Genomic DNA, 22,243 nt, shown 5'->3' on the forward strand with positions numbered 1-22,243 from the left:
GCGCCACGGCTACTGATGCCTCTGGAAATTCATGAATATGTGTGCCATGCAATTGCTGGTTTGCTGGCGCACGCATGACACTCACTCCTTCTCGGCATGCGGCGCTAGCGCTGCTTCTACGCTGGATTCTCTGAATCGGGCCCAGTATTTTTCCCTTTGCATTTGCTTTCACCCAAAATACATTTTTCCAACTTCATGTCTATTCAGCCCTGGTGTGCTGATTAGTATTCTCTAAAACTTTGCCTATCTCCTAAGCGTAAGCAATACAAATTTTCTGCTATTCTGCTGTGTCCCCTAGCAGTTGTGAGAAATAATCGATGCAATGAGAAAAAAGGGAGCCGAAACACGTGTTGATCTTCAGTTCTGTCTTAATGACCCTCATTACAACCTTGGCGGAGGACCATGGTGCTATTTGCACCATGGTCCATGCCGCTAAGGTTGCAATTCCGCCATGGCGGATGGCGGAATTACCGCCCCATTCCAAGGTGAGTGGGGCAGTAATTCCCCATTCACCAATGGCCCCTTCCCCATTCCCATTTTTGCCCCATAGGGCATAATGGGAATGGGGAATGGCGATAATTACGGCACCGTAAATTACGGTGCTGTAATTATCGCCAAGGTCCCTTTGGGGCATGGCTTTTAACGCCTGCAAAAAGCAGGCGTTAAACAGCCATCCCGCAAAGGGAACCTTGTAATCAGGCGTTAAGGGTCGGCGCCGTTTACGGCGCCGTAAACCCCTTAACACCTGAGTCGGAATGAGGCCCAATGTCTTTACTCCGTAATCCCGTTTACAAGTATGAATGCCAAAGGGGGTAATCGGGCAAGTTGTCACATCCTCCACAAAGCCTCCCAAAGACTCCACAAGACTCTGCTGAATCTGCACCGCTCTGTGGATTGTCAGGGTCTTTGAAGGGGTAAGCCCCGCCTCCTCCAGTAAAACAGGACAACAGACTGACATTCACTTGCTTGCAGGGTGAAAAACATATGAGCGCAACAAAACGCTCAGCGCTCTACAAATCTCCACAAGCCTCTGCTGAGAAATAATCAAAACCCCATTCTTCCATTTTGCTCCAAAAACAGGTTTTCCCTTTCTTTGCTGTGTTCCCATCTTGTGGTGTTGGGCTTCATCCCAAATCCTATTTCCCCCCTATACTCCTACTCCTTGGCACTGCCTTCCATTCAAAGGAATCAAGTTTCATTGAGGTTTGGGGGTGAGTGTTGCAGGGGGTGGGTGCTAAACTGTGGTGCTATAACTTTCTGTGGAATTGTTGTTTTCCTGTTTTGTCATTAAAACAAAAGCAAGTTTAACAGTCTATTTCAACCTGATTGTATTTTCCTGTTTGTCATTATAACAAAAGTGAGTGTAACAGCCCATTTCCACTTGGTCGCTCTAGATAGGATATTGCATTTGTGTTGCCACAATTTTGGTGGCTGCTGCATTTTGATTATTTTCATTTTTCATTAAATAATAAATATCTTATTGATACACACCGGCCTGCTTTCTGGTCCATTGTGACAAAGGGTGTTTGTGGAGGTTGGGTGCGAGACGGGTTGGAGGCCTACTCAAATAGAATCCATAGTATATTAAAGATAAAAAGCGCTTTATTGTGCGTCACATCCATTGTAGGGGAAGGAGTTCCCTACTTAGAGTGTGCCGTGCAATATACTGTGACATGGCGTTATCTTCTATTTGGGAACCTTATGTTTATGAGTTGATCAAAGTGCTCAAATATCCTAATGTTCTTTGGCACTGAACACTAAAGAGTAGGAAGAAAACATCATTTGACCAAAAACACATTTTCAGAGAGTTCTATTTAAGCAAACTCCAGATTTTTGGGTTCAAAACTGGGCTGGGAAGGCTATGAAATATAGGCCCTTGTAATAATAGTGCTGTCTTGGAGCTCAATGTTCAAGTTCGATTATAACAACTTATTTAAAGAAAGCGGGCACTTTGACATAAACAGCTCCATATGCAACATAGAGGGCATTAAAAGGGATGTACTTCTACACTGAAAACTAATGCCCCCACCAGTGGAAATCAGCAAGCTGTATTCTGGATCACCTGGAGAATCTTTATCAAATAAGCTGGACTGCCCAGATAGAACAGAAATACCCCAATCCGGTGTGGCGGATTTGGTGACTGTAACCATTAAGATGTGTGTTGTGGCATGGAGAAAGGTCATGCTCTTGCATAAAATATACAGTTTGAAAAGCTTGGAACTAGCCACAGCACTAATATGGGGGCTTCTTGTAAAACTGACATATAGCTCAAAACCTAGAACCTGTGGGAGAGTCTCAATCCAGAGTCCTAGGGATCTTTAGCACCTATATTGAGATGTCAGTCTTGTCTGAACTAGGTTCCACCCAATGATTGCACCTAAACTCATTAATCAGTATCAGGCAGTCACACACCTGTTCTGCCATAGATGGACTGGGCCATCTTACTGTTAGTCTCTCTACCATGACTATACTTTCCACTGGTCCATCACCATCTCCTGACAAATCACTGTCACCCTTCTTTCGCACACACCTGATGGATCAAATGCGAATGCCCCCTCAGGCCCCTTTGCCTCTCTCCTTCCTCCTGTATGATCACCTGCCTCTTGAAAAGGCTGGTTAATTGTTCATCTTTGTAGGTATGTATGTATGAGATGTATTAAGTGTAAAGCCTGTGCAGCAAAGGAGCACTTTGCAAAGGGATCAATGTGCAAAGTGGGCTCGCCCAGGGGATTACAAAAAAGGGTGCAGGGCTAGCAGAGGATCTGGGATGAGTAGGAGAAGCAAGAAGAGCGAAACTCTAGGGTGGTGGTGGGGCTTGGGGGGTTATGTGAAAAAATTGATGATTAGCAAGATGTTTTCTTTTTTTTAAGAGTAGGGTCTTCAGTTCTTTCTTAAACCGTTGAATGAAGGTGGCCAGTCTTATCTGCTGGTGGTGTATTCCAGAGACATGGTACCTAGCAGGAAAATTCTCCATATAACAGTTCTTTGTCTCCAGCCTGGCCATTGTGTAGCTTCTGGTTGTGATATCCACTCTAAAGATGGTGCGCCTCAGGCAAGTAAAGTGGTGTTTTAGTTGTGTCTGCTTTGAAGGTGATGCAGGCGGTCTTGAACATCATACATGCTTGAAGATGTAGGCAGTGCAGCTCCTTAGAAATCTGGGGGATGTGGTCACATGTTCTTCGTTCTGTAGTGAGTTGCATGCTGAATGAATTTCACAGACCCCACTGCGGCATCTGGGACTCTAGCAAGTAGGTCATTGCCAACGGCCAGGTGGGAGATGATCGGAGCTTGAACAAAACTGCCCTGAAACTTGGGGCAGGGATGAAAGCCTTGTCTTTGCAGAGGAGTACACATTGGTACAAACATGATTGAGTATTCTTGGCAATGTGTGTTTTGAAGGAGCTGTCACAGTCAATAGTACATCCAAGAATAGGTCAATAGTACATCCAAGAGATGTTGCTCTGTGTGAGAGGTGAGGTAGGAATCTGTCAAGCTTCATGTCAGTCAGACAATTCAGGACTTGGGCTTGCTTGGGGGGGTTCCCTGAGAATGAACATGATGTTTGTAGAGTGAGCTTCAGCTAGGTACTTTACATCCAGGCTTAAATGAGTGACAGAGAGTGATTGAGGCAGTGGATCTCATTGATTCATCTGATCTTTAGGTAAAGCTCTGTGTCATCATTGTATTGGTTACCTTGATGTCAGTGTTGACAAGGAGTTCCCCAGAGGTTCTATGTAGAGATTGAAGATGACAGGGGACAGGATGAAGTTTTGTGGAACCCTGCATGTTACTGGGCTACTCTTAAATCTATTGGGGGTCCTTCTGCATGAGGTGTTCTCTTTTGGAGATGTATGAGGTGAACCACTGCAGGACTGTTCCATGAAAGCCCATGCATGTGTCAGGAATGTTAAGCAGAGCTTTATCGTCAATGCTATTGCAGTCAGCAGAACGGTCAAAGAGGATGAGTAAGCAGGGGCCCCCTTTGTCCATGATGCATGGAGCATCATTGGCAACTTGGATGGTGCCGGTCTAGGTGCTGCATTGTGGTAGGAAACTGGATTGGTAGTCTGTGGGTGGATGTGTCCTATTTTCAGTGCATCTGGTTAGGAGCCTTGTGTGAGGGATGTGTTTATGACATTGAAAAGTTTTGTGAGTGCTTTACCTTTGATGATATTCACAAATGAGAAGGAGCAAACGTTGGCTTTGTAATTGGTGGGTTTCAGGACTGTGAGATTGTTGGTCAGGACCAATTTCTGGAGAAATTGTCCTGAATTAGGTCCATTTTAATACGTGGCAGGCTGCTATAGGTGGGATGTCTGCAGTGTGTTTGGAGCTAACAATGGTTGTCTATCTGTGAAGATGCTGATGATGGTGTTGAATTTGTCAGTAGAGTGTGGTTTTGAATGATCTAGCAGAGCAGATGGGTATGGCTGTCCAGTTCAAATATAGGAGGGAAGACACACAATGTCTGGAGAGATGGTGAATACCAGGTCAAGTGTATTGCCTATGTTATGCATTGGTTCTGTAGGGTCTCTCTGGTTTCCTTGGTGGCTGGGTCCTGGGAACGTTGAGGTCTCTGAGGAATCTGTAAATGTTATTGTCAATGGATGCTGTTATGAAGAGGTCTGTGATTCGATCGAGAGAGGCCCTGTTAGTTTGGGGTGGTTGATAGATCAAGTGGAAGGTAGCTCACAGAGTATGGGTGAACTTGAATGTGATGAGGAGCTGCATGGATACAAATGTGGTGTTTACCTGTAGAGTGCATGTCCAAGAGGTCTTGTGGATAACATCAGGCCTTCTCCCTGTCTTCCCTTTGCAGCCCTTGTGTTGAATGCTATAATTTCTTTGGATGAAGACATCTGGGATGCATGCGTGGTTGGGGTGAATCATTTCTCTGTTACAAAGAGTGAGTCTAGATTGTGGGTAGAGATTGTGGGTAGTGATAAGGTCAGCAATCTCTGATGGATGTAGTTTTGCAGAATTGTATTGATGGGCATAAGGATTTTTGTGTATGAGTGATGATGAGAGTGATGTGGGTGAGGTTTTGTGGAAGTGTGCGGGAGTGGGGTCTGGACTGTGGGCGAGGCTGGGAATGGTAAGTGGAGAGTTGAAAGTGATGCCCAGGCTGCTGGCTTACCTGGGACACTTGGAACAGAGGCACAGCCCCTGTCCCAGGTCAAGATACTATCAGAAATGAGTTGCCATTCTCTTCCACTGCCCTTTGCTTTGAATGTCTGAGCAAAAGATGCCTTGTGGTCTAAGAGTTAAGAAAGAAGGTGAGAGATGGGGCTGCTGAGAAAAAGAGCAACATTAAAGGGCACCAAAAGATTAGCCATGATCAGAAGGTGGGCAAGTGGTCACAGGATCCGGATTCATTTGCACTAGTTGACTAACTACAAAAGATAAGAGGCTGGAAGGCAGCTTGAGGGGAAAGAAAAAGTTGGGGCTAAGAAGAGGAACACCATAAAGAGTGCAAAAGGATTAGCCGTGACTAGCAGGTGGGTGGGACAGACACCTAGGCCCTGGGACCATCCACTTCCTTCGTTTCAGAGTGTGATTTATATCTAGCCTTCCATTGTGCCTTTCTCTTGCCATTCAAATGTGTGCCTGTGTATGGTACACAGGTGGGCCCATGACCCATGTTTATTTATGTTTCCTTGTGTCACAGACTTTTTCTAATATTAACCTATCCACCCACATATCCGCCCACCTCAAATAATGATGCAGCCAATAAAGTGTGTGATTTTTCAGAAGGTCCATCGGTACTAAAAACTAGCGAATGAACCTGCTCACTCTAGAAATATAAAAATATAAGTTTTGTATTCACAGGGCAGTCGTGTTGGGACATGTTTTGGGACCTTGTGATGTATGACAGTCGCCCTCCTTTCCAGTCCGCTAAAACGTGTTCTGCCAAATCATCAAAATGTTAAACAGTTCAAGGGGCCTAGGACCACTCAAGACATGCATGCATCAAGTTTTCTTCAAACTAATTCAATCAAGACTACTCCGGTCAATACAATTGACTCGTGGTCTAATTTGTTTTATTATTACAACAATCAATTTTTGCTAAAGTTATTAAACCATATTTTTTCTAAACATCCAAGTGCGGAAGAAACATGCATTGTTTTTTTTCTTTGTGTTCATAATTAAAAGCTTGGGTATGTTGAGCATGAAAAGGCACACGGTTTTTGTGTAAGAACACGATAATCTTTGTACAAGATGATTAGCAGCATATAACCTGATTCTGAATGGCAACACATACGTATTTATATTTGTATGTTTACATTTTTTATTTATTTAAGAACAGGGTTTAATTTCGAATAGAAATCATTATGAAAGTAGGCAATCACATAGGTCAGAGCTGATCGTAATGTAAAGTGCTTTTACTTAAGAGTAGTGTGGGATTCAATGATGTATTCCGGGTGACGAATGGGTCAAAGTAACAATAAATCAGGGACAGGGATCTGAGGACATACCAACATTGTTTACATTGAGAGTCTGAGACCAGTATTTATTTGCATTTTAAAGCACTCACACAGCCCGGGGGCATTGAGGCGCTGTTACCGGAATATTTCTTGGTTGCATATTTAAGCACGACCCAGGGATCGAACCTGTGTTGCTTCATGTCGTCTTGTTTTGAAGACGAGCTAGGGTATTCAGATAACTACACATTACATAGAGTAGTCCTGAGAGCAGAATGCAGAAGAGCTGGGTTGGATGGTTAGTTTGGATGAGACAGAAGAAATAGGAGCACACTTGTGGACTGTGTAGCTTGACAACCTTTCTTTATTCATCACTATCATTGGCCTCTCTTAATATTGGGTGTTGCTGAACAAAGTGAGATCCTGATTTTCATTGCACTACAAGTACTCTGCAAAGTTACCCATTCGGTACATTCCTCCCCGCCTGCTCCTGTTTCAGTCAGATCTCATCTACCCACTCCCAAGGAGGCAGATTGGGCAATAGACCAAGTGAAGAAACTGGCCTGCCATCCGCCCAACTAAACTGATGGACAGGCCCCCTTTTCGGGATCGCCATGCCAGAAATCCCCATCTCTGTTTTGATGGACCCTTTCCAGTGCTGGCAGACCTTCTTCTCTCCCCATTTTGTCTGCACTGTGAAAGAAGTCATGCCTCTTTTGCACGCACACCACTTTACATTTCTGAGATGCTGGAAATGTCTCGTCCAACCCCTGGCCTTTTCTGATGATAGTCGGTCCCTATTTCCCCATATGTCCTGGTTTAACTGGACATTTCACATAAATCCCTGTTAATAAGAAGGGAAAAGCATCTGGGAATTTCTTTGCATTCATTGGAAAGGATTTGTGTACCAGGACATTTTATAGTGATCACTGCCTATCATCTTAGTTTGTGGTCATTTGTGGAAAATATGTAACACAGTGTTTTTACTTGGGCAGGTGTAGTGAGTGTGCGAAAATGAGCAAAGAAAACATGGCACTGATGCGCAGCCATCTTGGACACTCACTTCCATTACAGCAATGAAAGTGCAATGAAAGCCTACATTTTCGTGGGCTCAGCAAGTAAACATGTATTTCTGCAGTGGAGACAAGGTCACATATTGATGTCAGATGAACGAACTGTGGAGAATAGTTTTTGTATTGTTCGCTGAAGGACAAGCCAGAAAGGGAGTCAGAGCGTTTTGCAGGTGCAGTGATAAGGGGTACTGGGAACGAAGGCAAGGAGAGAAGCAGGGTTTTTCCACTTCTAGCTGGAATTTTCCACTCTTTGTTCCTCATGCTTATTATCTGCTCTTCGGCAGAGAGCAGTCTGGTAACCTGTGAGGGGAGGGGATTAGCCCCATAAAGGGAAGAGGTATTCCTTTTGGGAAGTTAGCTAGAACTTGGACCCCGGGTGATGAAGTCTCGTTGAGAGGGGGGATGCTCCGCTCCAGACTCCGTTAGTACGAGTGATCTCTTTGCCTACCTGCTGTGGGACTAAGCAGTGTCGTGGTGGCAGAGATGAAAGTGTCTTCTGCAACCATCCTAACAGTGATACTCTTTTTCTATGTTTATGTATAACTATGTGTTTATTTTTCTTCATGTATGTTATGAGTGAATAAAGGGCCTATAATGAGCCATTTATATTATTATCTTAACTAGCGTTTTATGTGTAATTCTTTGCCTACCTGAGTCCAATAACTGATTTTGTAAGGGTCCGGGGGCCGTAAGTACGAGGTCTCCCCACGTGACCAAGATAAAGCAAAACAGCAGGACATATCTGGCAATGGTCTTACTACTTGAACATTTTAGGTACCTGGTCATTTGACTATAAAACCTGGCAGAGGATGTGAGTATCTGGCGGTCGAAGCAATGTCTGACATTTGATTTGAGCACTGTCATTTCATGGAAATGCCTGAATTTCATTTAATCCCGTGACGTTTTACAGTTCCTAGCAGTTCCTGGCATTTTGTGTTTGTATGTGGCATTTGATTGGAAAACCTGCCAGGTGAGTACCCAGGCATATGTTTAGAGTAAATGGCATTTGATGACAGTGCTTGAAATGTGATCCCTTAACAGTTTAATTGGAGTATGTGCCAAAGGGCCTGAGTACATTGCATGCAATGTGAATACCAGCAGCTCACATAATGACCATTCCTGACAAGACATAACACGTGTTCACTCAGTAAAATCCAGAGATTTTAGTTTTGCCAATGCTTGCTTAAAGTGGAGCAGCCCCTGCTTCTCACTTTTTCCACTCTATTTATTTCTTCATTTAAACATTTTTATTGAGCACCGCAATGCTGCAAAGCAGCCTCTGCTTATTTTACTCTAGGTCATAAAAATCTACTGCTTCAGTAAAGAACAATACATTAGAGAATTCATATAAACTCAATATTTCCCGGGTATGAGATCCATTAAAATGCATTACTATAAAGGGATGGTGTGAAAATTTACAGGCAATCAATGTAAATCAAAGCAGAAAAGGGCTGAAGGGAACAGCAATGTTTTCCATTGTTTTCCAAGGAATAAAATCTCTTTAGTTATATGAATTGCCGGTAGGAATATAGAGCATGTTACATCTATGCACATGCAAGAGCACACCTGGCCAGATCAGTTTTGGCGTACATTTCATAGAAAAACTTGTTACATAGGAGAGCACACAGAAATGGTTTAGGAGTTAAGAAAAGTATTACAAAACAAGCATTGCCAATGCCAAAAGTTTGGACATTTGTGGAGCCATGGTAAAGGCTTGTGCCAGGCGCAGCCACAGTGGTTAACCTGGCCATGGATGGTATCAGTTGCAAAAGTGTGCAAGTACCTGGGAATCTAATCGCAGTGCCTGGCAAATGCCTAATACGTATACACAAGCCAAAACTGTTGGTTTTGCCAACGTTTTCAACAGGACTTCAGTAAAGGACGTGCATGGAGCTTGTAAATCATGTGGCTGAAGGCAGACCTGATAAAGACTTTTGTATTATACCAGAGGCACATGTATAGCTCCAATTAAGCCCTTAACTCTCAGAAGACTGCTTAGAAAAAACACTGGCAAGCACTTTGAGTGCAAATCTTGATGGTAAGGCTGCCTTAAAGCAAGCTCAAAGAATTATCATGAGGATGTGTTTAGGGTGGGGAGGGAGGGGTAGGAACTGGGTGGGAATGGACACAGGGACTAACATGCCCATGGACAGTTAATGGGTAGGCAAATAAGCAAACATCATGACAAGATTTGTATCCCTCCTCATATGCCATTGTCTGTACTTAATGCAATCATTTTGGCTCATAGGTGGTGCTAAAGCGCCACCCAATAGCTCCAACTAAAAAGAGCAACCAATCATATTAACTCTTTTAAGGGCTAGAGGGAGCTTTAGCACTTTGCTGCAGCACTGTGTATATGGGTGTTGGTGTGGATCTGCTAGATGCAAAAAGTGCACCACAGCGGTACCCCTACCATACTGCCAGTCATTTTGTAAAAGCTAGTGCAACCATGTATGCTATGGAGAGAGATGTTGAAAGCTTCTCTTAATGAGATGTTTTTCTTTCCATCCTGCTTGATGAATGTTTGTGTTTCCATAATGGTGCTGCATTACTATGTGGTTAAGGAATATAGTAATGAGGATCCAACCTCCTATCAGCTGCTCCATGATGCAGAGAGATTTTCATTGGGGCATTGCATCTTAACTAAAATGCTTTTTTGATTCGCTCCATTGTGGTCTATGTATATCTGTACATATAAAACACATAGGTATGTTACGGTAATCATCTGATGCAATTCATCAATGTTAGGTTGCCCTCTGCAGTCCAAATGGCAAAGTGCACCTCTGTGTGCCCTTCCACTTCAACAACAGCTATCATTTTAACAAGCAGAATGAGCATGGTTCTATGTGGTCACCTTCACCTTCTGCTATCGCAAACATTTAGAATCATTTTAAGTTACTTCTTTCCAACCCCAATTCTCTTCACACATGGCACGGCAGTTCCAGTGTCAATGAACAGTTAATTACCGGCTCAACGTTGTAGTCTAACGAGTGAATAACTATTGGACGAATGCCTCATCTCAAGCTAAAACTGAAAGTAGGTGCGGTAATTATGCTACTACGCAATCTTATGCCTTCACGGGTCCTCTGCAATGGATCAAGGTTGACAATTACGTGTCTACAAAGACATATCATAGAGACCTGTGTAATCGATGGAACTTAGACATTGCTCTTATACAGCGCATACCTCTCATTCCATCTAATATAAATATGCCTTTCACATTCAAAAGAATACAGTTACCTATACGTTTAGACTTTTCAATCACCATTAACAAGTCACAGTAACGTTGAGCTTGTAATTAACTGTCCATTGACACCAGAACCACCCTGACATGTGTGAAGAGAAGTGGGGGTGGAAAGAAGTAACTTAAAATTACTCTGAATGGGTGCAGTAGTGGAAGGTGACGGTGACCGGATAGCACCGTGCTCATTCTGTTTGTTAAAATGATAGCTGTTGTTAAAGTGGAAGGGCACACAGAGGTGAACTTTGCCATTTGGACAGCAGAGGGCAACCTAACACTGATGAATTGCATCTGCTGAATACGGAACCATACCTAAGCATTTTATATATATATAGATTCTCCATACTTACTACTATTACACAGAAAACAAATAAATTCTCTCTGTTCTTAACAGGATCCATTTGTAGGTGCTGTGTGAGCATTATCACATGTGTGACCTCAGTGTTACATTTCAGCTGTATGAACCATATCTGGAGCTGCAGAACCACAATGTCAGAGTGCTTTGTAGGTGCAAACTTATAAATTACGTTAACAGCAGCATTTTCTTTATAAGGTGCTCTTATTGGGCATGCGTGGTGCTCGTTAGTCTGGTTAATGTAGTTTGTGGTGTAAACAGTTACTCGATTTACCTCTAGTGCACTGATCTTGTCTAGGAGTATGGTGAACCTGAGTACATGACAATATTAGGTCTTTACATATTCTTGTTTGCCTCTGTGTTTTAAACTCTTATCTTTAATACAAGCAAACTCATAAACCGGCTTTCAAAACTTCTTTGTCGCCGCTCAGGCTGCTTCTTTGCTCACTGCATGTTGATTAAACTTGGATGGAAAGAATTATTTACTATTAAGGATTCTGTTATTATTTATATTAATTGGCCACTTTGCTAGTGTTTTGCCTTCTAGTTACGCTACTAAATCTGACTTCCCAGCCTCAGTAAGTACACTAGCACATCATGTGGGCTAGCACATCTACTGCACCACCGTTATCACTAATATATGTGTTACTGTCTACGCATCTACACATCATGATGCTGTGTGACTTATTCATCTATGTACTATAACCAGCACCCAGATACCCCCGGGTTTGGTGCGCTCTACAAATGAAAATAAATAAATAAATGTGATGAAATTTAGATCTAGGGTACTAGATGCTATCACTTATGAGTGATTCATCTTCAAGTCATACCCAAGTGTATTTACAATTTTATTTTCGGCCACCAAAGAAAGAGTATTACATTGACACCCATTCAATCTTTTCGGCCATCCATACTCGGTCACCTTGCAAACGAAATAGCATATCTTGTTCTAATTTGGACAGTAAAGTTCTATTTCTTGTTGCCTTCAACTTGTTGGCAAACAACTCCTTTAAAATCTGTTGATGCATGTTCTGTTTGCAAAAAATGGCCCCCAAGGGGGCTGCAGCCACCTTTTTATGTATACAAGAATTATGTTTGTTCATGCAGGTCTTTGCCGGTCTTATCCCCATATTTTAAACCACATGGGCAAATTATCAGGTATACCACAATGCTGGAGTCACAGTTCATGAAATATTTAAGATGCCACGACTTAAAAAGTCCCACGTCCACTTCTTTGACTTTTAAAGTTTGACAACACACTTAGCACAAGGAAAGCGTCCTTTTATTCTCTCTAATCCCTAACTCTCTGTAATCGTTCGTGTTTCTGTAGTAGGAATTTTGTTCATTTTATGTTTGATAATAGGCTCCCTGATAAGGTCCAACCCCAGAGAAGAACTGGCTCACAGGAAATCCTGTGCATGAGCCTTCCAGAGGGAACTTGAAGCTGGCATTGGAACAGGGAAGTCACTTGTGATCGTGAGCATAATGTTGCCAGGGCCATAGAGTGCCTGATCATTATATTTTGGCAATGCCAGAGCTGTGCCCCTCTCTCTCACCCCTTTTGTTCAATATTTATATCTGACCTCTGATGAACATTATCCATAATTTTAATATTCAGTTTCATTTATATAAGATGATATTCAGTTATTTTTAAAGGTCTCTGTTTCTAAGGAGACCTTTTGCCACCTGAAGTTGTGCCTTAAACAAATTCAATTATGGCTGTCTAACGACAATCTCCAGTTAAATCCCTCCAAAATTGAGACCATGCTGCTGGGTACTAAACATTTATTACAATACTCTCTGTTGCTGTTCAGCCTCCCATTAATCTTTTCAAATAAGGTTAAAATCCTGGTGGTATCCCTATCACCAGGATTCTTATTATGTGGTGTGGTCAGTGCATTGATTAATTCACACCTTCACAATTCTATCTCCAGTATGCAGGATTGCCAAATTACCTGGTGCACTCCCTTCAAGCCACCCAAAATGCAGCTCTCCGACTTATGTTCACACTCCCTAGACTTTCCATCATCAAATTGTATTTGAGATACTGAGCCTCATTCCGAGTGGGGCGGTAAGGGATATGGGGACTTACCGGTTCCACCAAGGTCGGACTGGGCCGGTAAGTCCCCATCTCACCAAACCGGGCACGGTACCGGTATGGGAGGTAGTCATGGTGAAAATAGCGCCATGACTACCACCAAACTCGGAATGAGGCCCACTGTGTTTGGTTTTCAAATGCATTCATAGCCTTGCACTGCATTATCTTGCACAAAAAATTCAACTTCATCAACTAGTACTGTCTCTTCACACACTTTATTGTACTCAACGTCCCCATCACAGGTGTTCCTCGGTGCTGGGTCTTCGACTATGAAATAAGCATACCCTCTATCTTCGTTCCTTGATGTCTCTGGACATTTTTCATAACAATTTAAAATCCTACCTCTACTCTTAATTTTATTTTTACCTTTCAGTTATACATTTATCAGTCATAATCAGTTATTGCTTATTAGGTTCCAGCTGCACCCAGATGCAGTTCATTCTGCCCAGTACTTGAAGTTATGAGCAATATAAATCATGGTCATCGTCATCACCATGACAGGCTTTCTGCACAAGTGCCTTCATCCTGCTCACAAGGTGACATTTTGGAAGATGGCCTGCGTGAACTGATTTGCAGCTACAACTACCAGGAGACACTGAAAGTGCTGCAGCAGGAGTGTCTATCCAGCATATTCATAGCCTTTAACCTGCAGTGAAGAAGCATCATCAGAGATTGCCATTACTTAATTAATAATACATTAATGTAGCCCTTACAACGTTAATTGGCTAATATATTTTTGACCTATGCATTCACTAGTGCAAGCATTGTTTCATGCATTAATTTATGTGGGCCCAGGATTGATCTTTGCATTTATTGGTTTGTGCATCCATTAAATGCCTCTGAGTAAAACCATGGTGCCCATCCTGGAAAGACTGCGGCCAGTACTCACAAAAGTGCAAATTACCCTTGCAAATGACCCTGGCTCATGGGGGTGGTGGTTGCTGTGCACCAGGGTGTGCCAAGGGGCAGGGGACATGGTTGGCACCTGGCCGGAACACTGGGGGTCGAGGGGGTGCTGACACTCAATAACCCTGCTGGGAACCCACTCTTCTACGTACACCGTGGGGGCGGTAACTGCAGCACATCAGAATGTACGACAGAGGAAGGAATATGGGCCGCATTTGGTCATAACAGAGAGGGTAGGAAAGGGCATAACCACTAACCAACCCTGCTAAAAACTCACCATTTAGCATACACCTCGCAAACCCTGAGCTAAACACAACCATACCTCTACAGCACAACAAACCACGCACACTTCACTACATCACAGCGACGAAACAAATCACAACAAGACTTGCCCAACAGCACATGGTGGCTACCAACCAAAAAACACACCTATGCTGAGCGAACAGTGTCACCCGAGCTGAAGCTGTCAACAGCACATCACAACTCCCTTGCTCTTTCTCCCGCTCAGCCCTAATAACTTACCCTGCTGTGCCCTTGCCTTACAGATGCACCACAGCACCAAGAAACCAAGCAGGTTTAAGAACCTTTTATATAACATAACATAACATCAATGAATATGCAAACGCGGTTTGCATACATTTAAGAATACAAACGTCCATTCGTGTTTCCTTGACACATGCAGTCATTCATGTCCCTATTCAGCTATTAATTGCTTGATGCCTTCATCCATGGATTCAGTAACTCATTTGTTTAGTTATTGACATATTCTCTCATTGATTCATGAATTCATTAATTCAATCATTTGAATGCTTATAGTGCGAACCTCGCTCTAGAGCAGCAGAGCGCTTTACAGCGTGACAGAGCCAGCATTGGGCTTGGCATTTTAGACAGTAGCACAGTACTGTTTGTGGAGGAAGGGAAGGATTTGTATTCTCCTGCCAGATATTGTTGAAGGAGTCACGTTTTTAGTGCTTTACAGCACTGGAGCATTGTGGGGAAATTTCAAGCCTTTGCTAGGATTGAGTTCCAGATGGCCGGGGGCACAGCAGGAGATGGATTGCTTGTAAGGCTTCCCTTTTACAGGCTAGCATAGATCCCACCCTTTTCATGGTTTTGCTATGTGAGGTTTGAGAGCCTCCAAAGGTGAGGAGTTTATCCAACAAATATGTTGGTTTTCCATCTGCGTGGTGGGTAGCCTTGAGGAGGATAGATGCACAGCTGGAAGCACAGGAAGGAAGGTAGTTGATTTATATTTAGCGAGTTATGCGTTAGTGCATTCACACAGTCCCTAATTCATGCATATTGATTTCCCTAATACACTCACAATTACCTGGCTGATAAGCTTCCTTAACCTGACCCAAAAATAAATTTGTATTCTGTTTGTTGGTTTCACATCACCCAACCAACTCAAGGACTAGCTTGGTTTGTAAAGCAAAGTTGCCTTGCTGTCAACTCAGGATGCTATGGAATGGAAAAAGTTGGGTGTAAGTGATGTTCTTCTGGGCCTCAGCAAAGTTTCTGTTATTCTGGTTTTTCATAATGAGCACATAACACTGGCGTGCATAAATATGAGCTTGTGAAACTAACAGGAAACAGGTTGTGCCTGTTCAGAAGATCAGAAACTGTAGAAGAGGCAGGATGTTAATTTGTGAATTTGATGAGAATGTTCATCAATCGCCTGAATTTCATCTAATTGGATATAGGATTGAGAAGGAGCATTGGTAATGGGATTATGTACCACCTAAACGTTGTCATGACTCCACTATTTCTACAGGGGGTGGGTCAGCATGCTCATTTCTTTTGAGATGGATCAGACAGCACCCACAAAGGTTCAAAATAACCCTCAATGTACACTATATTTGTTGATGATAGATGCTATTTGGGATATATATATATATATATATATATATATATATATATATATATATATGTCATGCCAGGAACCGTCCTTATTTAGGAATTGTCATACACGGTTATTATGCAAGAACATATAGCTGCAGAGGCTTGTATAATAGACTTTATCACAATAGAGAGTGGGCACTTAGGCGTGTGTAAGGTTTTCCCTGCATCTCCTAAATATTCATGGAAAGGACCCAAGACTCTTTGAAATAGCAAGGATCTCTATTTGGCCAATGTTAGGTGTCAACTATTCAGCCAGACATATTTTGATTTTGGCCAATTATGTTGGCCAACATTTGGCACAAACAATGCTATACTGAGGTGAGATAAGGGATATTAGGTTTCAGAAGCAGAAGATTTGGTTTGCACTGAAACTGGTAATGCTATTGCATGGCAGGCTGCAACACAATGTGATATTGTATGTGTCCTCCCACATACTGTGCCTGTTTCTGCCAGCATGCCTAATATAGGCTCTAGTGCAAAAAATTGCAGATCATGGAAATGTAAATCATGGAATCAGAGTCAAAGTTGAGTCCCTGTTCCTTGCCCTAGTCCCTCTTCCTAGACCTATTCTCCTTTCCTCGCTCTCACCCATCTTCTTTGTTTCCCTTCCTAGTCCTTCCTGCTCTCCTAATCCCTCTTCCTTGTTTTAGTTCCTCTTCCTTGTCCTAGTCTCTCTTCCTCATGCAAGTCCCTCTACCACTTCCTCTCCTTTTGCCTCTTCTACTTCTTACTTTTTCTAGTCCCTCTTTTTCTTTCTAAATATAGTCACTCTTCCACATTCTAGAGCCTCTTTCTTTTCCTGCTGGCTCTTGGTCCTTCTAGTCTCTCTTCCACATTCTAGTCTCTTGTCCATGTACTTCTTCCTCGTCCTCTACTATCACCTGTGTCCCTCTACTCTTCCATGTCCTAATTCGTCTTCCTCTTCCTTGTCTCTCCTCCTATCGTTCATCCTACTGCCTCTTTCTAGTCCTTCTTCCTAGTCTCACAACCTAGTCCATGGCAGTGCTATTTGAGTTTGTATGTGCACAAGTGCAAATTGCTCTCTGTTCTCTGTGTGCATGGGATACCTTGTAATTTACAAAGCATGTGCAGGGTGCACACAGATGCAAACAAAAATGTTGTCTAATTGTTAATGTAACATCCATCAACTGCTTCTTTTCACTAGATAATTGTTCCACCCTATATAACAGGGCCTGCATCTATTCAATATGACAGAACAATGTTTTCTGTAAAGTTGACATTAATGGACATCAATCAATGTTTCTATACTGCATAAAGACCGTGGGTTCGGTATAGGATCTGTGCGTTAGTGACCACTTTAGGATTAGAACTGTTATTGATACTATATTAAGCTGGCAGCGATCACCCTGATCTCCAAACCCACCCACAAGGGTTTGCAAGAGGTACAGAGAGGATCAAAGGGATTTGGGATGGGCGAGTCATGCTCAGGTATTTGATATCTCTGATTATGAAAGAATCATCAGAATAGTCCAAGCAGAGTATGGATAACAGAGTCAATCTACTGATGTGAAGATTTTAATCAGAAAAGCACACAGCCTACACGTGTTTCGACACTTTCGTTGTTTTCAAGGCAAGTTTCCTTTAATTGCGAGTCTTTGGGCCTCACTACAAGTTTGGAGGTAGCCATGCCCTTGATGAAGGCATGACTACCTCCAAACTCTGGTCCGAGTCCAGATTCCCTGAATGGGGAAATACTGAGCCATTCCGACCTTGGAGGGCCAAGTATTTCCCCACTCAGGGAACCCGGACCCGGACCATCCCCATTCCCATTGAGCCCAAATAGGGCTCAATGGGAATGGGGAGTATGCTTACAACGGGCCCATTAATGACGGGCCCGTTGTTAGCATGCTGGCCTGCTCGTGGGACCCGCTAAGGACGTCTGGTGAAACCAGGCGTCCAGAGCGGGTCCCGCGAGCAGACCTCGTAATAGGGTGGTAAGGGGTTAACGGCTCCGGCACCTTTACCGGCGTCGTTAACCCCTTACCGCCCACCTCGTAATGAGGCCCTTTGTCCTTTAGAATGGTCTGAGTTGTCCTTGTAGAAAATGTATTGATCATGCACAATTAGGACAATTCACTGCATCACCTGCAATCAGGTTGCCTGTTCATGGCTACCAAGAGTAAATCAGGACCTGTGGGTCTGAACCATATGCAATAATGTTTGTCCACATTTTATTGGGGGTTTTCCTGCTTATACAAATGACATATTGCAGTGAACATTTGATTAGAAAATTAAGTTATTGCTGAGCTGCAGTCCTGCTGCTTATTAAGCCAGGTTCGACAAACAGGGTCCAGTTGTGATTAGCAAAGCCAATACATTTTTATTATAATATGTTAACTACACCCTCGTGGCTTCAGCGCCTCGATGCCCATGGGCTGTTAGTGTGCTTTAATAATTTAAAAAATAAAATACATTTAAAAATAAATGAGCCATAATAAATATCTTGCCATTATGATGAAAGAACAGAAATTAGGTTTTCACCATTACAAGTGAGAACAATCATTAAAATACTTAGACACAAAACACACATGCACTTCAAACCAAAAGAGTTAAGCAAAACAAACATCCCTCAGCTCTCTTGATGCTTTCGGGTTCTTCAGTGAGCTCGGAAACCCTCCTGAACACTTTGTTGACCCTATGGCCTCCTTGGGGTTTGCTGATGATCTATCTAGGTTTTCACCCTAGACAAGATCCAGTCTATTCGGTCCAACATTGATAACCAAACAAGATATTCCACCCCTCTTCTACATGAAACTTAGCCATGGACTGCCCTCTCTTCTTTCAGATCGATTACTCCTATACAAATAATAAAAATGGTTGAAAAAGTAAATACTTAGCCAAGCAAGCCAATCCCCATTCAGCTATTAGTGTCATAGACAACATTTCTTTGCAGACAATGGCGTCCTCAATAAAAAGTGTGTTTGACTTTGGCTGTTTAAAACACATCAAAATAACCCACATGTCACGTTTTGCCAAACAACTGACAGCAGATCCCGACGTCCTGTTAACTACTACTCATTAGCCCCAATCATTGGGAAACTCCACGAAACACATGGACACTTACTAACCGTTGGAACACAGGAATACTTGGAATCTTCTGCAGGACCACCAGTGAGGGTTTAGCTCTTTCAGAAGCACTGAATCTGCCTGTTCAAGAGGGAGGGATTCTTGAAGTCTCTTGATATCAATACACCTATTATCTTTATCCACTTGCACCTTTTAGCATCTTTTGACACTGTAACCCATAACAGTCTGCTTCAAATATTGGATGACTGCATTGCAAATGAAGGCTACGATTTTAAATGCACGTGTTGTATACGGATAAAATAGAACTGCAAGTTACATCTGCTTCCTTTATTTCTTGGATGTGTGTCCACCCCCAAGGTTCTGTTCTTTTACCATGATTGTGACATGAAGCCATAAGCAGATCCTATCACTCACTTATCCTTCTCGTTTCAAACATACACTGCTGAGACCCCTATCACTTTTAGGCTGATGCTGGATCACAATCACATCTTGTCTTGTGCACATCAACACTGTGCCTTCTGCCTCAATGCCTACACAATGGAGATCATTAGAATTGGTCTTATGTCCATCCTCCACTCCCTTTGCCATCCACTAGGATACTTTCTTACTTTCGCACATGCTTGTCCCTGTTGCAAAGTAAACAGAGGTTTCTCTAAAGAGGATTTCTCCATTAAATTGTCCATTGCCATTTTACAAGTTTAATATTGGAGAACAGTACTAAGTGTTGCGCTATTTCTATTTGTGAGGGTGTCGTTTATTTTCACTTGGTACAAGAAGGGTTTGATACTATATGGGGCACCTTATTGTGCTTTGTTGTGTTCTTCCAATGTGTGAGGGCTCATGACCTTAACATGATATATGTTTCCTTTTTTAGTATTAGCTTCTCAGCTGCCCTATTGGACATCATCTTTGAGGAGGTATTGCAACTGGATGGCATCATGGAGCTAGAGACAATGCAGGGGCCATGCTAGCCTGACTATGAGCTCAGTGATGAGGTGAAAGTGCAAGAATTACACAATAAGCCGTGAATGATACCATCATGCACGAAAAGGATCCGGACTCAGAACTTGCCTATTACCTTGGTGATGAAGCAGAGCTTGAGGAAAAAGGAGAAGAAGAATGATATTTGTGTACTGACAAAATGGCCGGGCACCTGCAGGAATTGCCCCAGGCACTCTTGTATGGCATTTAACCAAAAGTGGGATTTGTGCCACCTAATTCACAATTTGGGCATGCCAAAGAAGACTGTAACAGATAAGCATGTGAATCTGGCTGCACATGCACAGGGCAAGCTGCAACAGGAGATATTGACAGGGATTTTGATATATGATATACCATCAAGGTGGAAAGCCAGCAAGAATAGCCCATGATCATTACTTCTACACAGCATTTCATGTTGATTCCCTAGCACTTCAAATCTCACTTCCAGTGTTGCCCAGTCTGCGCCATCTACTCCAGACCTCTAGCAATCACTGAGGTGCCTCAATTCTCTCCTAATGGCTTAAATTACGGTTGCCCGTTACACTTATCTCCTTGAGAAGATCACTGATGAAAGCTTCACCGATGCAAATAGATCCCCAGTAAACCCCAGTCCCTCCCTGTACCTCTGACTGAGTTTCTCCCCATTGTAGTACAGATCCCTGATCAATGGTTCATGGAAAAAGAGCACAGGTGCTCCATTGCCCGACTACTCATTGTTAGCTATTACTCTGGATAATGGACAAGTCATTATTAGCAACTACAAAACACACTCCAGGTGAGATGGTCCCCATTTATTTCAAACATTTGGTCACATCTCGAAAGTATCCTCCATTGTTTCAAAAAGCCAACTTTGATTGGTCAGTCCACAAAGGCATCCCTGCCTCTTAATCAAAGGACCATGATTCTGTCCTTCATCCAAATAGAATTAAGATGATATCATACCTATCACTTCAATGATACTTTCAATTAATTCTTGTGGAAGATGCAACAGTGTGCCTGATCACCACTGTGCTCCCACTCTCCAACATCAGCAACACTCCCCCTCCTCTTAGGCAAGTCTCTCTTCCATCCACCTTGAGTCAATACACAATATTAACGTTCACTCCAATGACTCTCCTACATGTGCCACAAGCCTCCACCCCCCAATTGAACACCCCCCCTGTGAATGCTGTCTCATATATACAAACCTTCATTTATTTATGTCTGTTTTTGTAATGAAATTCGTAGTGAATCAATATCTATAAGTGAAGCAAAACAGCTACATACTCCTGTCTGTCTATTAGCATGAGTTTTGGGTACTATATCTACGGAAAATCAAAAAAGGCCATGTCACGTGATAATACTAAACATTACTAAACAGCAGGGGTACACCAGGGATACAGAATAAAAGCTATGGATAATACGGTCACCTGTGGGCTGTGTGCTGTGTTTTATGTGGGCATTAACATGCTTTTGCCAACAAGAGAAATCAGAGAAGTATGAAACATGCAGCTCGCTAGATGTTTCGGGCAGATCTCATAATTACTAACCATTGCCTATGCTGGCTTGGACTGATGGGAGTTTTAGTGCAGGAGGGACTTTAGCTCAATGAATGCAAACATCCCATGCATGCAGATTCTCAGTGTTCTGTTGTTGATTCCGCTAGTTTGACCAAATATGTTGACCTGATAAATCCAAATACAGAGAGTCGGTAGGACTGAAACCCCTTTTGAAAATGGTAATTTCTCATATAAAAGAAACTGCTCTAAGCCAATGGTTTTCCAGGACTGGATTTATCTAAAAATGACCTTGAGGGAATTGGAGGGCTAAGGCTGGTATACAAAAGCTAACTGTGCTAAATCCCAAGGTATCCCAAGATAAGACTGCTTTATATGGGAAAGCCCCTTTCAATGAGGCCAGGGTGATGAGGCTGCTACCCGATAGTCCCCCTGGGGGTGGTACTCAGTGGGAGGATCTCATGAGGAGGAAGGACCCCATTGAGAGTAGCAACCACAACGTGAGAACGCAGTATCCCCTTGACCCTCCCACCTTCCCTCAAAACCCCACCAATTCTCCATTACCTGTTAATTCCATGTGCTGTAGTAGCATATCCAAAGTGAGAACAATTGGGATGAGGAAGAGGACACAAGGAATGAGGATCACTCACCAGAACCAGCACACAGGCTTTAGTTTACTAGATGCTCCTATTGGCCAGCTGTCATTTAAAGACGAAGAGCA

The sequence above is a fragment of the Ambystoma mexicanum genome, chromosome 10, assembly GCF_040938575.1.
Source record: "Ambystoma mexicanum isolate Mex_15411 chromosome 10, UKY_AmexF1_1, whole genome shotgun sequence".
NCBI lineage: Eukaryota > Metazoa > Chordata > Amphibia > Caudata > Ambystomatidae > Ambystoma > Ambystoma mexicanum.